This window comes from Penaeus vannamei, chromosome 41 (assembly GCF_042767895.1).
Source record: "Penaeus vannamei isolate JL-2024 chromosome 41, ASM4276789v1, whole genome shotgun sequence".
NCBI lineage: Eukaryota > Metazoa > Arthropoda > Malacostraca > Decapoda > Penaeidae > Penaeus > Penaeus vannamei.
The window spans coordinates 5,093,922-5,106,421 of NC_091589.1; positions in this window are offsets into that span (position 1 = coordinate 5,093,922).

The window sequence follows — 12,500 nt, forward strand, 5'->3', positions numbered from 1 at the left end:
AAAGAAGCTGTAACAGAACGGACAGTAACTCCGGAGCGAGAGGAAGGTTGTGGCGAGAGGAAGGTTGTGGCGAGAGGAAGGTTGTGGCGAGAGGAAGGTTGTGTAATGGCGCATGGCGGAGATGGCAGTATTTCGCGTCTTCGCTGCGTCCATAAAGTGAGGTCGGTAGCCGGGCGAGTGTTCATCCGAGGGAATCTACGGTTGGAATAGCGGCGCATCACGGTGACTTACGGTCTGCAATTGCAAGGGAAGAGGGTTTGCTTCTGACCTGCTTGCTTCTGGGGAGCATGTGGGGGAGATTCTTTTTTTTTTTTTTGTCGGGGGGGGGGTGGTACAAGAAAAGGGGGAAGGGTATGCTAAATAAATAAATAGATGAATAAAGGAAAGGAGGAAGGGTTATGTTGATGTCAGTGGGTAGAGGTTGTGTTTTCGTGTATGGGTTGGTGGGCGTTTTCTTTCGATGTGTGTGTTTGTGTCGGTTGATGTGCGTTTTTTTTCTATGTGTGTGTGTGTGTCGGTTGGTGTGCGTTTTCTTTCAATGCTGCTTGTTAGTGTGCTTTGCCTTTTCTTGTGTGTGTCTGTGTCTATATGTACGTGTCTATTCATACGTTTATGTGTGTGTGGATATGCGTGTGTCCATGCGTCTGCATATGTTCGTGTGTGTGGCCGTGTGTGTGTGTATGTGCGTGTATCCATACGCTTACATATGTTCGTGTGTGTATTACTACGTGCGTGCGTCAGTGTACGTTCGTGTGTGTGTATGTCTACGTGTCCGCGTGCGTGTGTCACTTTCCCCCCTCACAAACTCCCCATCCCCCCCCCCCCCACCCTCTCCTCTAGCACAAACACCCTCCCCAGCCTCCTTCCCGAACCTCACCCTCCCTCCCCCATCCCCTCACCTCCCTCCCCCATCCCCTCACCTCCCTTCCCCATCCCCTCACCTCCCTCCCCCAACCCCCCCCTCCCTCCCCCATCCCCCATCCCCTCCCTTCCCCCATCCCCTCACCTCCCTCCCCCATCCCCTCACCTCCCTCCCCCATCCCCTCACCTCCCTCCCCCATCCCCTCACCTCCCTCCCCCATCCCCTCACCTCCCTCCCCCAACCCCCCCTCCCTCCCCCATCCCCCATCCCCTCTCCCTCCCCCATCCCCTCACCTCCCTCCCCCATCCCCTCACCTCCCTCCCCCATCCCCTCACCTCCCTCCCCCATCCCCTCACCTCCCTCCCCCACCCCCCATCCCCTCCCTTCCCCCCATCCCCTCCCTCCCCCAGCAGCGGCGCCCGGGCATTCGACTCCCCACCGCCCCGGACTCATCAGGCTCCTCCTCATTTCCTTGAGGACGCCGCCCCCCCCCCTCATCTCCTATATCTCGCAGACATCACGGGGTCTGCGCTCTCCTTCCTTGAGAAAAGGTGATTAACTTAGATCAGCCTCCTCGAGATATGACTGCCGCTCGTCCAGACGCCCAACTCAGACGCGGAGAAGAAAGAGAGAGAGAGAGAAGAGAAGAAAAAGAGAGAGAGAGAGAAGAGAAGAGAGAAAATTATATCCTTGGTGATTAGCTTCTTCTCCTTAAATGACGTTTGGTGGGGATGTGATTTCTTTTTTTTTTTTTGGGGGGGGGGGATATTTTTCGTTTTTTGTTTTTTGTTTTTTGTTTGTTTTTCTGGTCGTTTTTTGTGATTGTTGTCTTTGTTTTCCGTGTTTGGTTTTGATATTCATGTTATTTTAATTTATCACTGTTATGTTTTTATTTTCATTTTTGTTTCTTGTCATAGTTATTTTGCTAATATCACGATTATTGTTATGTGTGGTTATTGTTGTTTTTCTTATGATCATTAACATATTATTATGAATCTATTCACGCCACTTCTATTATCATTAGAGGCCCAGTTACGGTAACTATGAGTTTTATTAATTAATTATTTTTTTATCGAATGCCATGACGATAAAAGGAGAGCGATAAAAGATAAAAAGATAAATAAAGAAAGAAATAGCAACAAATACTCGCAATATCAGCAAAATTAGACAATTCATTTCGTTTCTCACATGAACTCTATGACAGGAGCTTTGAAGCTGATGTGCCCCTGTCACAGTGCCAAGGGAAAGGAAGAGCAGATGATAGTAGAAATAGTAATTAGCAATAGAATAACATGGATGGTAGAAATTGGATTGACAACCGTATGAATCTAGAACGAGCAAGGATCAGTAACTTTTAATAATTTTATTGATATTTTCCCAATTTAGAATGTAGATTTAGGGAAGAATCAGTATCTAAAGTAGGGATTAATTAGCAATAGAATAACAAGGATGATAGAAATAGGATTGACAACCGTATGAATTTAGAACGAGCAAGGATCAGTAACTTTTATTTATCATTTTATTGATATTTTCCCAATTTAGATTGTAGATTTAGGGAAGAATCAGTATCTAAAGTAGGGATTAATTAGCAATAGAATAAAGAGATGATAGAAATAGGATTGACAACTGTATGAATTTAGAACGAGCAAGGATCAGTAACTTTTAATCTTTTCATTGATATTTTCCCAATTTAGAATGTAGATTTGGTGAAGAATCAGTATCTAAAGTAGGGATTAATTAGCAATAGAATAACAAGGATGATAGAAATAGGAATGGCAACCGTGTGAATTGATAACGAGCAAGGATCAGTAACTTTTAATCATTTTATTGATAATTTCCCAATTTAGAATGTATATTTAGGGAAGAATCGGTATCTAAAGTAGGGATTAATTAGCAATAGAATAACAAGGATGATAGAAGCAGGATTGACAACAATATGAATTGATAACGAGCAAATATCAATAACTTTAATCATTTTATTAATACTTTCCCAGTGCTTTGAATTCAGATTTAGGGAAGAATCTGTATTTGAGGTAGGGATTAATTAGCAAGTGAATAACAATGATGAAGTAGGATTAACAACCGTATGAACTGATAACGAACAGGTATCAATAACTTTTATTAATACTTTCCCAGTGCCGTGAATTTAGGTTTACGGAAGAATCAGTATCTAAAGTATGGATCCACTAGCAATAGAATAACAATAAAGATAGTAGAAGCAGGATTGACAACCGTATGAATTTAGAACGAGCAAGGATCAGTAACTTTTAATGATTTTATTGATATTTTGCCAATTTAGAATGTAGATTTAGGGAAGAATCAGTATCTAAAGTATGGATTCATAAGCAAGAGAATAACAATGATGAAGCAAGATTGACAACTGTATGAATTTAGAACGAACAAGTATCAATAACTTTTAATCAATTTATTAATACCTTCCCAATGTCTTCAATTCAGATTTAAGGAAGAATCTGTATCTGAGGTAGGGATTAATTAGCAAGTGAATAACAATGATGAAGCAGGATTGACAACCGTATGAATTGATAACGAACAGGTATCAATAACTTTTATTAATACTTTCCCAATGCCGTGAATTTAGATTTACGGAAGAATCAGTATCTAAAGTATGGATCCACTAGCAATAGAATAACAAAGATGATAGAGGCAGGATTGACAACAGTATGAATTGATAACGAGCAAGTATTAATAACTTTTAGTAATTTTATTAATACTTTCCCAGTGCTTTGAATTCAGATGTAGGGAAGAATCTGCTTTTGAAGTAGGGATCCACTAGCAATAGAATAACAATAAAGATAGTAGAAGCAGGATTGACAACAGTATGAATTTAGAACGAGCAAGTATCAATAACTTTTAATCATTTTATTGATAATTTCCCAATGCCATGAATTTAGATTTAGGGAAGAATCAGTATCTAAAGTATGGATACATAAGCAAGAGAATTACAAGGATGATAGAGGCAGGATTGACAGCAGTATGAATTTAGAACGAGCAAGTATCAAAAGCTTTTAATCATTTTATTAATACTTTCCCAATGCATTGGATTTAGATTTAGGGAAGAATCTGCTTTTGAAGTAGGTTTTAATTAGCAAGTGAATAACAATGATGACGCAAGATTGACAACCGTATGAACTGATAACGAACAGGTATCAATAACTTTTATTAATACTTTCCCAATGCCGTGAATTTAGATTTACGGAAGAATCAGTATCTAAAGTATAGATTCATTAGCAATAAAATAACAACGAAGATAGTAGATGTAAGATTGATAACCGTATAAATTGATAACGAACAGGTATCATTATCTGTTATTAATCATTTTATTAATACTTTCCCAATGCCTTGGATCTATATTTAGGGAAGAATCAGTATCTAAAGTATGGATTCATTAGCAAGAGAATAACAATGAAGATAGTAGAAGCAGGATTGACAACCGTGTGAATTTAGAACGAGCAAGGATCAGTAACTTTTAATCATTTTATTGATATTTTCCCAATTTAGAATGTAGATTTAGGGAAGAATCAGTATCTAAAGTAGGGATTAATTAGTAATAGAATTACAAGAATGATAGAAGCAGGATTGACAACCGTGTGAATTTAGAACGAGCAAGGATCAGTAACTTTTAATCATTTTATTGATATTTTCCCAATTTAGAATGTAGATTTAGGGAAGAATCAGTATCTAAAGTAGGGATTAATTAGCAATAGAATAACAAGGATAATAGAAGCAGGATTGACAACCGTATGAATTTAGAACGAGCAAGGATTATTAACTTTTAATTATTTTATTGATATATTCCTAATTTAGAATGTAGATTTAGTGAAGAATCAGTATCTAAAGTAGGGATTAATTAGTAATAGAATTACAAGAATGATAGAAATAGGATTGACAACAGTATGAATTTAGAACGAGCAAGGATCAGTAACTTTTAATCATTTTATTGATATTTTGCCCATTTAGAATGTAGATTTAGGGAAGAATCAGTATCTTAAGTAGGGATTAATTAGCAATAGAATAACAAGGATGATAGAAGGAGGATTGACAACAGTATGAATTGATAACGAACAGGTATCATTATTTTTTATTAATCATTTTTTTAATACTTTCCCAGTGTCATGAATTTATATTTAGGGAAGAATCAGTCTCTGAAGTATGGATTCATTAGCACCAATAAAGGATTTTTTTTAAAGATAAATGAGTGAAGTAAATGGTAAATCTCCTGTTGACTTCATTGGTATTTTATTTTTTCTTTCTTTCTTTTTTTTAAGTTGCTATTTCATCTTTTCTCCTTCCACTACCTCCTTCCTCTCCCCCCCTCCTGCATTCTCTGTCTCCTCCTCCTCTTCCAACTCACCACAATTATCTCTGCTTTATCAGATCTCTTACCTCTCCCTATTCGTCACCTCCTCCCCTTCCTTCACCTCTTCCTCCTACCATTCTCCCTATTCCTCCCTCATCCTCCACCTCTTCCCCCTTCTCTACTTCTACCCCTTCCCCCATATCCTCTCCTCATCCTCCTATTCTTCCTCTCTTCCTCTCCTTCTTCCCCCTCCTATTCTTCCTCCTCCTTCCCGCACTTCTTTCCTTCTTCCTCCACTTTTTTCCCCAACCCTACTTCAACCTCTTCCCCTACATCCTCTTCTCCTCCTCCTCATCTTCCTCTCTTCCTCCACTTCTTTTCCTCTCTTACATTTTCTCCTCCTTCGCAGACCTCCTCCCCCTCCCTTCCCCCACCTTCTCTACTTCCTCCACCACCACTTCCCCCTCCTCTTCTCTCTTCCCCCCACTTCCTCCTTCTTCCCCTCCCCCCACAACGACCCCACTACCACCTCTCTCCACTTCCTCTTCCTTCCCCCCACTCCCCCCCCTCCATTCCGCCATCTCAACCCCCACATTCCCTTCACCCCCCCTCTTTCTCCATCTCAACTCCCCTTCCCCTACTTCCTCCCCCTTCCCCCTTCCTAGCCTTTCGCCCCCACCCAAACCCCACTACCACCTCTCTCCACTTCCCCTCCCCCACCCCAAGCCCACTACTCCCCTCCCTTCCGCCATCTCAACCCCCCCTTCCCCTACTTTCTCCCCCTTCCCCTCCCCCCCCCCTCTTCCGCCATTTCAAATCCGCCCCTTCCTTTACTTCTTCCCCCATCCCCCCTCCCTCCCCCTTCCCCAATCCCCCCTCCTTCCGCCATCACAACCCCTCCCCCCATTCCCCTACTTCCACCTCCTACCCCCTTCCCCTCTTCCTCCCTCCCCCCTCTCCCACCTCTCCCATCCCCCCTCTTCCTCCCCCTTCCCCCTCCCTACCCCACCCCCCCCCCCCCCCTCCCTCCCCCATCCCCCCACCTCCCTCCTCACCCCCACCCCCATTCCATATCCAATCAAGAGCGAAGCAAGAGTCTCCATGGAACAAAGCTCTTAAGCAGGCCAAACTTAGTTCCAGAAACGAAGGCGATTATGGAACAAAGTTTCGTCTTTCGGGGGTGATCGGTAACGCTAAAGAGGGGGTAGGGGGTAGAAGGGGGAGGGAAGGAGGAGGAGGGTAGGGGGGAAGGAGGAGGAGGTAGGGAAGGAGGGAAGGAGGACGTAGGGGTAGGGGGAAGGAGGAGGAGGTAGGGGGAGGGAAGGAGGAGGATGTAGGGGGTAGGGGGAAGGAGGAGGGGGAGTAGGGGGTAGGAGAGGGTAGGGGGAAGGAGGAGGTAGGGAGGGAGGAGGAGGAAGGAGGAGGAGGTAGGGGGGGAGGGGGGGAGGGAGGAAAGGAAGAAGGGACATGTTGGTTTGCTTCTCCTCCCTCCCCCCCTCACCCCCATCACCCATTCTCATTTTACTCTCTCTCTCCCTCGTGTTCTGTTGGTTGGTGAAGGGAAAAAGAGAGAGAGAGAGAGAGAGAGAGAGAGAGAGAGAGAGAGAGAGAGAGAGAAAGAGAGAGAGAGATAGATAGATAGAGAGAGAGAGAGAGAGAGAGAGAGAGAGAGAGAGAGAGAGAGAGAGAGAGAGAGAGAGAGAGAGAGAAAGAAAGAAAGAAAGAAAGAGAGGGAGAGATTGAGAGAGAGAGAGAAAGAGAAAGAAATAGAGGGAGAATGTGTGTATTTGTGTATTAATGTGTAAGTAATGTGTATATATGCATGTTTGAATTGTAGAAAAAACACTGATCATACTTTAATTCTAATAGGATTGTAGTTATACAATATGCTCTATAAAAATGTTTTAATTTAAAGAAATTATAGAAAGAGGAGAAAATGCATTGACATTAAAATCCGTTCACAATTTACTAACCGTCACGATAACGTTTCAATTATTATAATGACAACAAAAACTACAACGAACACGGAATAAGGATAATGATTAATGTTGAAATAATGAGATATCAGTTATGATAATGATAATAGTATTATTATAAACTGATAAGAAAATCAACTGAATCAAAATCCATACAATGATGATATCAATAACAACTAGAAGCCACCAGAGAGCGCATACCTCCGCCAGGGCAGCATGGTACACTGGTGGCGTCCGTGCTTCCCAATTCCGCAATATTAATGAATCCCTTAAAAGATTTCTGGATGAACCGTATCCATGTTGACAAATGTAGAAAAGGTATGAATGAGACTGGATATCTTCACAATACAAGAGATGTATTTGACCGGTTTCGATTACGTCTTCGTCAGAAATATTAATGAATTAATATTAATGAATATTGATGAATATTGATATTCAATATTAATATTAATGAATCCCTTAAAAGATTTCTGGATGAACCGTATCCATGTTGACAAATATAGAAAAGGTATGAATGAGACTGGATATCTTCACAATACAAGAGATGTATTTGGCCGGTTTCGATTACGTCTTCCTCATGTATTTCTGATGAAGACGTAATCGAGACCGGTCAAATACATCTCTTGTATTGTGAAGATATCCAGTCTCATTCATACCTTTTCTAGATATCTGGATCCGGTTCACCACCAAGATTTAATGGCATCTAAGTTAGGCAAAGACATACCTCTCATAAAATTTTCATAACTTTTAGAGTTATTCTACTAACCAAACAAACAAACAAACTAACGCTACCCAAAACATAACCTCGTTGGCGGAGGTAAGATAATGAAAATAATGATAACACTAATGATAATCATGATAATAATACTAATGATGATAATGAGAACTGCAGTAATAATGACATCATTGATAATAGAAATGATAAGAGCAATGATATTAGCAATAGACATAAAGACACACGGACACACACAAACACAAACACATAATATTAGCAAAAGATGTAAAAACACACACACAAACAAAAAACACAGTACAAAAAAAATGAAAACAATAATAGTTAGAGAAATAACACAACGACGTCCCTGTCGTACCCAGAAAGTTAATAAAAAAGCAGGATGATGGTCACTCACCACGAGACGGGAGTTGGTGATGAGATAGACTACTTTCCCCTCCCTGTCTCTGTCCCCTCTCCCTTCCCCTCTCCTCTCTCCTTCTTCTTTAACCCCTTCTTTCTCCTCTCTGTCTCTGTCCCCTCTCCCCTCCCCTCTCCTCTCTCCTTCGTCTTTAACCCCTTCTTTCTCCTCTCTGTCTCTGTCCCTCTCCTTCTCCCTCTCTCTCTCCTTCTTCTTTTATCCCCTCTTTCTCTCCTTTTCTCTGTCCCCTCTCCCTCTCCCCTCTTTCCCCTCCCTGTCTCTGTCCCCTCTCCCTTCCCCTCTCCTCTCTCCTTCTTCTTTATCCCCCTCTATCTCTCCTCCCTGTCTCTGTCCCCTCCTCTCTGTCTTTCCCCTCCCTATCTCTGTCCCCTCTCCCCTCCCTCTCCTCTCCTTCTTCTTTATCCCCCTCTATCTCCTCCCTGTCTCTGTCCCTCTCCTCTCCCGTCTTTCCCCTCCCTGTCTCTGTCCCCTCTCCCTCCCCTCTCCTCTCTCCTTCTTCTTTATCCCCCTCTTTCTCCTCCTTTTCTCTGTCCTCTCTCCTCCCCTTTCCTCCCTGTCTTGTCCCCTCCTCCCTCCCTCTCCTCCTCTCTCCTTCGTCTTTAACCCCTTCTTTCTCCTCTCTGTCTCTGTCCCCTCTCTGTCTCCTCTCTCCTCTCCCCTTCGTCTTTATCCCCCTCTTTTCCCTCCCTGTCTCTGTCCCATCTCCCTTCCCTTCTCTCATCCCTACGTCTTTATCCCCCTCTTTCCCTCCCTGTCTCTGTTCTCTCTCCTTTCCGCTCTCCTCTCTCCTTTGTCTTTTTCCCCCTCTTTCTCTTCTTGTCTTCTCTTCCCGTCTTCTCCCCTCACTCCCCTATCTCCCCTCTCTTTTATTTTCCCTCAGTTTTTATCCTATTTTCTGGTGTTTATCCTCGCACCCCTCTCCTCTTCACTCTTTCGTTTATCCGTCCCTCTTTCCTATCTACTTTTCTTTGGTTTGTTCATTTCCCTACTCTTCTCGTCTCCCATGGAATTTATTCTACTCCTCTGTCTTTTTCTCTCTCTCTCTCTCTGTCTGCCTTTCTCTCTCTCTCTCTGTCTTTCTCTCCGTCTCTCTCTCTCTTTCTCTCTCTCTCTCTCTCTCTCTCTCTCTCTCTCTCTCTCTCTCTCTCTCTCTCTCTCTCTGTCTCTTTCTCTCTCCTTAACTCCCTCCCTCCCCCCCCCTCTCTCTCTTTCTCTCTCTCTCTTCACTCACTCTCTCTCTCTTCTTTATCCTTGCATTAATCCTTCCTCTTCTCCTCCTTTCCCTTTATCCTAAATCTTCTTTTTCCTTTCGTTCTCCTGTCCCCCTGTCTTTATCCTATTTATTTCTCTTCTTCTCTCTCGTTCTTTTATCCCTCTCTCTATTCTCCCTCTTCCCTTTTCCCTTGGTTTTTATGTTACTCCTTCCTTTCTTCCTTTTCCTCCCCCTTTTTTCTCTTCATTCTTGACTTATTCCCTCCCTTCGCCTTACCCATGACGTCATTCCCTCCACATCCCTCCTTTAATCCTGTTCTTTATCCTACCCTTTATCCCCTTTTCCCTTGGGCTTCTTGACATCCTCAACCCTTCCCTCTTAACCCCTTCCCACTCCCCCTACTACTCCCCCCCGTTCTCCTATTGTCACCCCTTCTTCCTTTCCCCTTTTGTCATCCCTTCCCCTCCCTCCTCCTATCTTCCTCTAATTCGTAGTCCCCTCTCTCCCTGTAACCCTTACCTCCCCTCCCTTCCTCTCCACGTAATCCCTTCCCACCCCTCCCTTCTCCTGACCCCCACCCCCTTCCCCCTCTCCCTCATCCCCACCTCTCTCTCACCCTCCCCACCCTCCCAAGCATACCCCTTCCTCCCCCCAACCTTCCCCTCATCCCCACCCCACCCCACCTTTCTCACCTCCGACATACCCCCTTCCCCCCTCCCCTTAACCCCACCCTCTGTCCCACCCTCCAAACATACCCCCTCCCTCCCCCTCCCTTCCCCAATTTATCATCCCCCTCACCCTCACCCCCCCCCCCCCCCCCCCCAACACCCCTCGCCGAGCGCTGAGGCTTCAAGTCCGTCCTTATCAGTGGGACAGCAGTGTCTCGCTCAGCCTCAGGCAGCGGCAGATAAGCGAAAAACCTCTGGCATCCTTGGGCGGGCGCTGGGGAATGTGGGCGTGTGGGCGTGTGTGCGTATGTGTACGTATAAGGGGGGTGTCTGGGGGGGGTAAGGGTGTATGTGCGTATGTGTGTGTCAGACTGTAGAGTTTGGTCTGCGCAAAAAAAAATTGGGTCAAATTCTATATCGTTTTTGGTTAACTTTCCGCGCACGCTTTGTTCTTTTTTTTTTTTTTTTTAATCATCTTCAATGCATAAAATTCTTTTGACCTTTCCGCGCACTTGTTTCATCATCCGTCCGCAGATCCGTCTGCGCCAATGTTGACAAAATGAGGTTTTCCGCGCATGAAAAAATGTAATATTCACCGCGCAAGAAAAATGATCTACAGTCTGGTGTATATGTAGGGGAGGGAGTGAGGGTGTATGTGGGTGTGTGGGTGTGTGGGTGTGTGGGGGGGGGTGCGTGTGTGCGTATGTGTGTGTAGGGAGGCAGGGCGTGTGTGTCTGGGGGAGGGATGGGGTTCTGTGTGATCCTCATGATTTTCTTGTTATTACTGTTATTTCTTTCTTTTCCTCTTCTTCGTATTATTATTATTGTTGCTATGAATATCATTCTTATTATTATCACTATCAATATCATCATCATCATTATCATTAACATATTATTGTTATTGCTATTCATATTATTCATATTACTATTTTTATTATTGTTGTTGTTGTTGCTGTTATTATTATTCTATTATCATTATTATCATTAACTTTACTATTATCATCATCATCGTTATTACTATTACTATAATTATCATTATTGTTATTACTATCATCATTATCATTACCATCATAATTATTATTAGCATGATCATTACTATTATCATCAGTGTTGCTACTGTTGCTGTAATTAATATGTTCATTATTGTTTTCCTTATCATCAATATTACTACTACTATTATTGTTATTATTAGTAGTACTATAGTATAATTGTTATTGTTATTATCATTATAATCATTTTTATTCCTACTATATATTTTTTTTTATTCTTACTATTACTGTCATCATCATTATTATCATTATAATTGATATCATTACTATCATTATTATAACTATTATCATTATTATTATTATTATCACTATCATTATTATTATTATTATTATTATCATTATTATTATTATTATTATTATTATCATTATTATTATTATTATTGTTGTTGTTGTTATTATTATCATCTTCATCATCATCATCATTATTATCATCATTGTAGTATACCCTGAGCTCCACCTGTTTATAAATATATATATATATATATATATATATATATATATATATATATATATATATATATATATATATATACGAAGTTTATATAAACGAAAATAACTACTTACATGAATATATACGAATCCCTCCTAAAATGGCCAACTTCCATTCTCTATTAAGAATTGCAATTCATTTTCTTTTTACTTTTAGGTGTAACTATTTTATTATTTCGTGGAGTTATATTTTTCTCTCCATATATATTCTTTTTATCAATTTTCCCAGATGTTATGTAAGGTACATAATTACATAATCATTGCCACATTTTACCGTATCTACTTTTTGTATTTTATTCCACTTGATTTTACATTTAAAAGATGTGCCCCCTAATTTCGCGTGGACCAATCAGATCAAAGGGCGTGTAGCCCCAGCCAATCAGAGCCATTCTAGGTCGAGCCGCCTGTGAGTGAATTTCAAGAGGAAAGACGAGATCAGTAGCAACTCGAGGAGGTGTCGTGGTGTTTGTGTTGGTGATTATTCAGTGAAAATATAACCATTAAAATCATTATTTTCTATCCCTTTTGAAAATTGAAGAAACCAAAATGAACGACCATATTCACAAACCAACCGTAACTTTTGTGACGTCATCAAAATAAACCCCATGTGCTTTTTTTTTTTCCAAAATATAGAATCAGGCGCCATGACACCTCCTCCAGTTGCTACTGATCGAGCCTTCACGACTGACAGGACACAGAATTCGTAAACATAATAATAAGATAAGTATTTTCTCCGTACTTTGTGGTGGTGGTGGTGGTACATGCACGAAA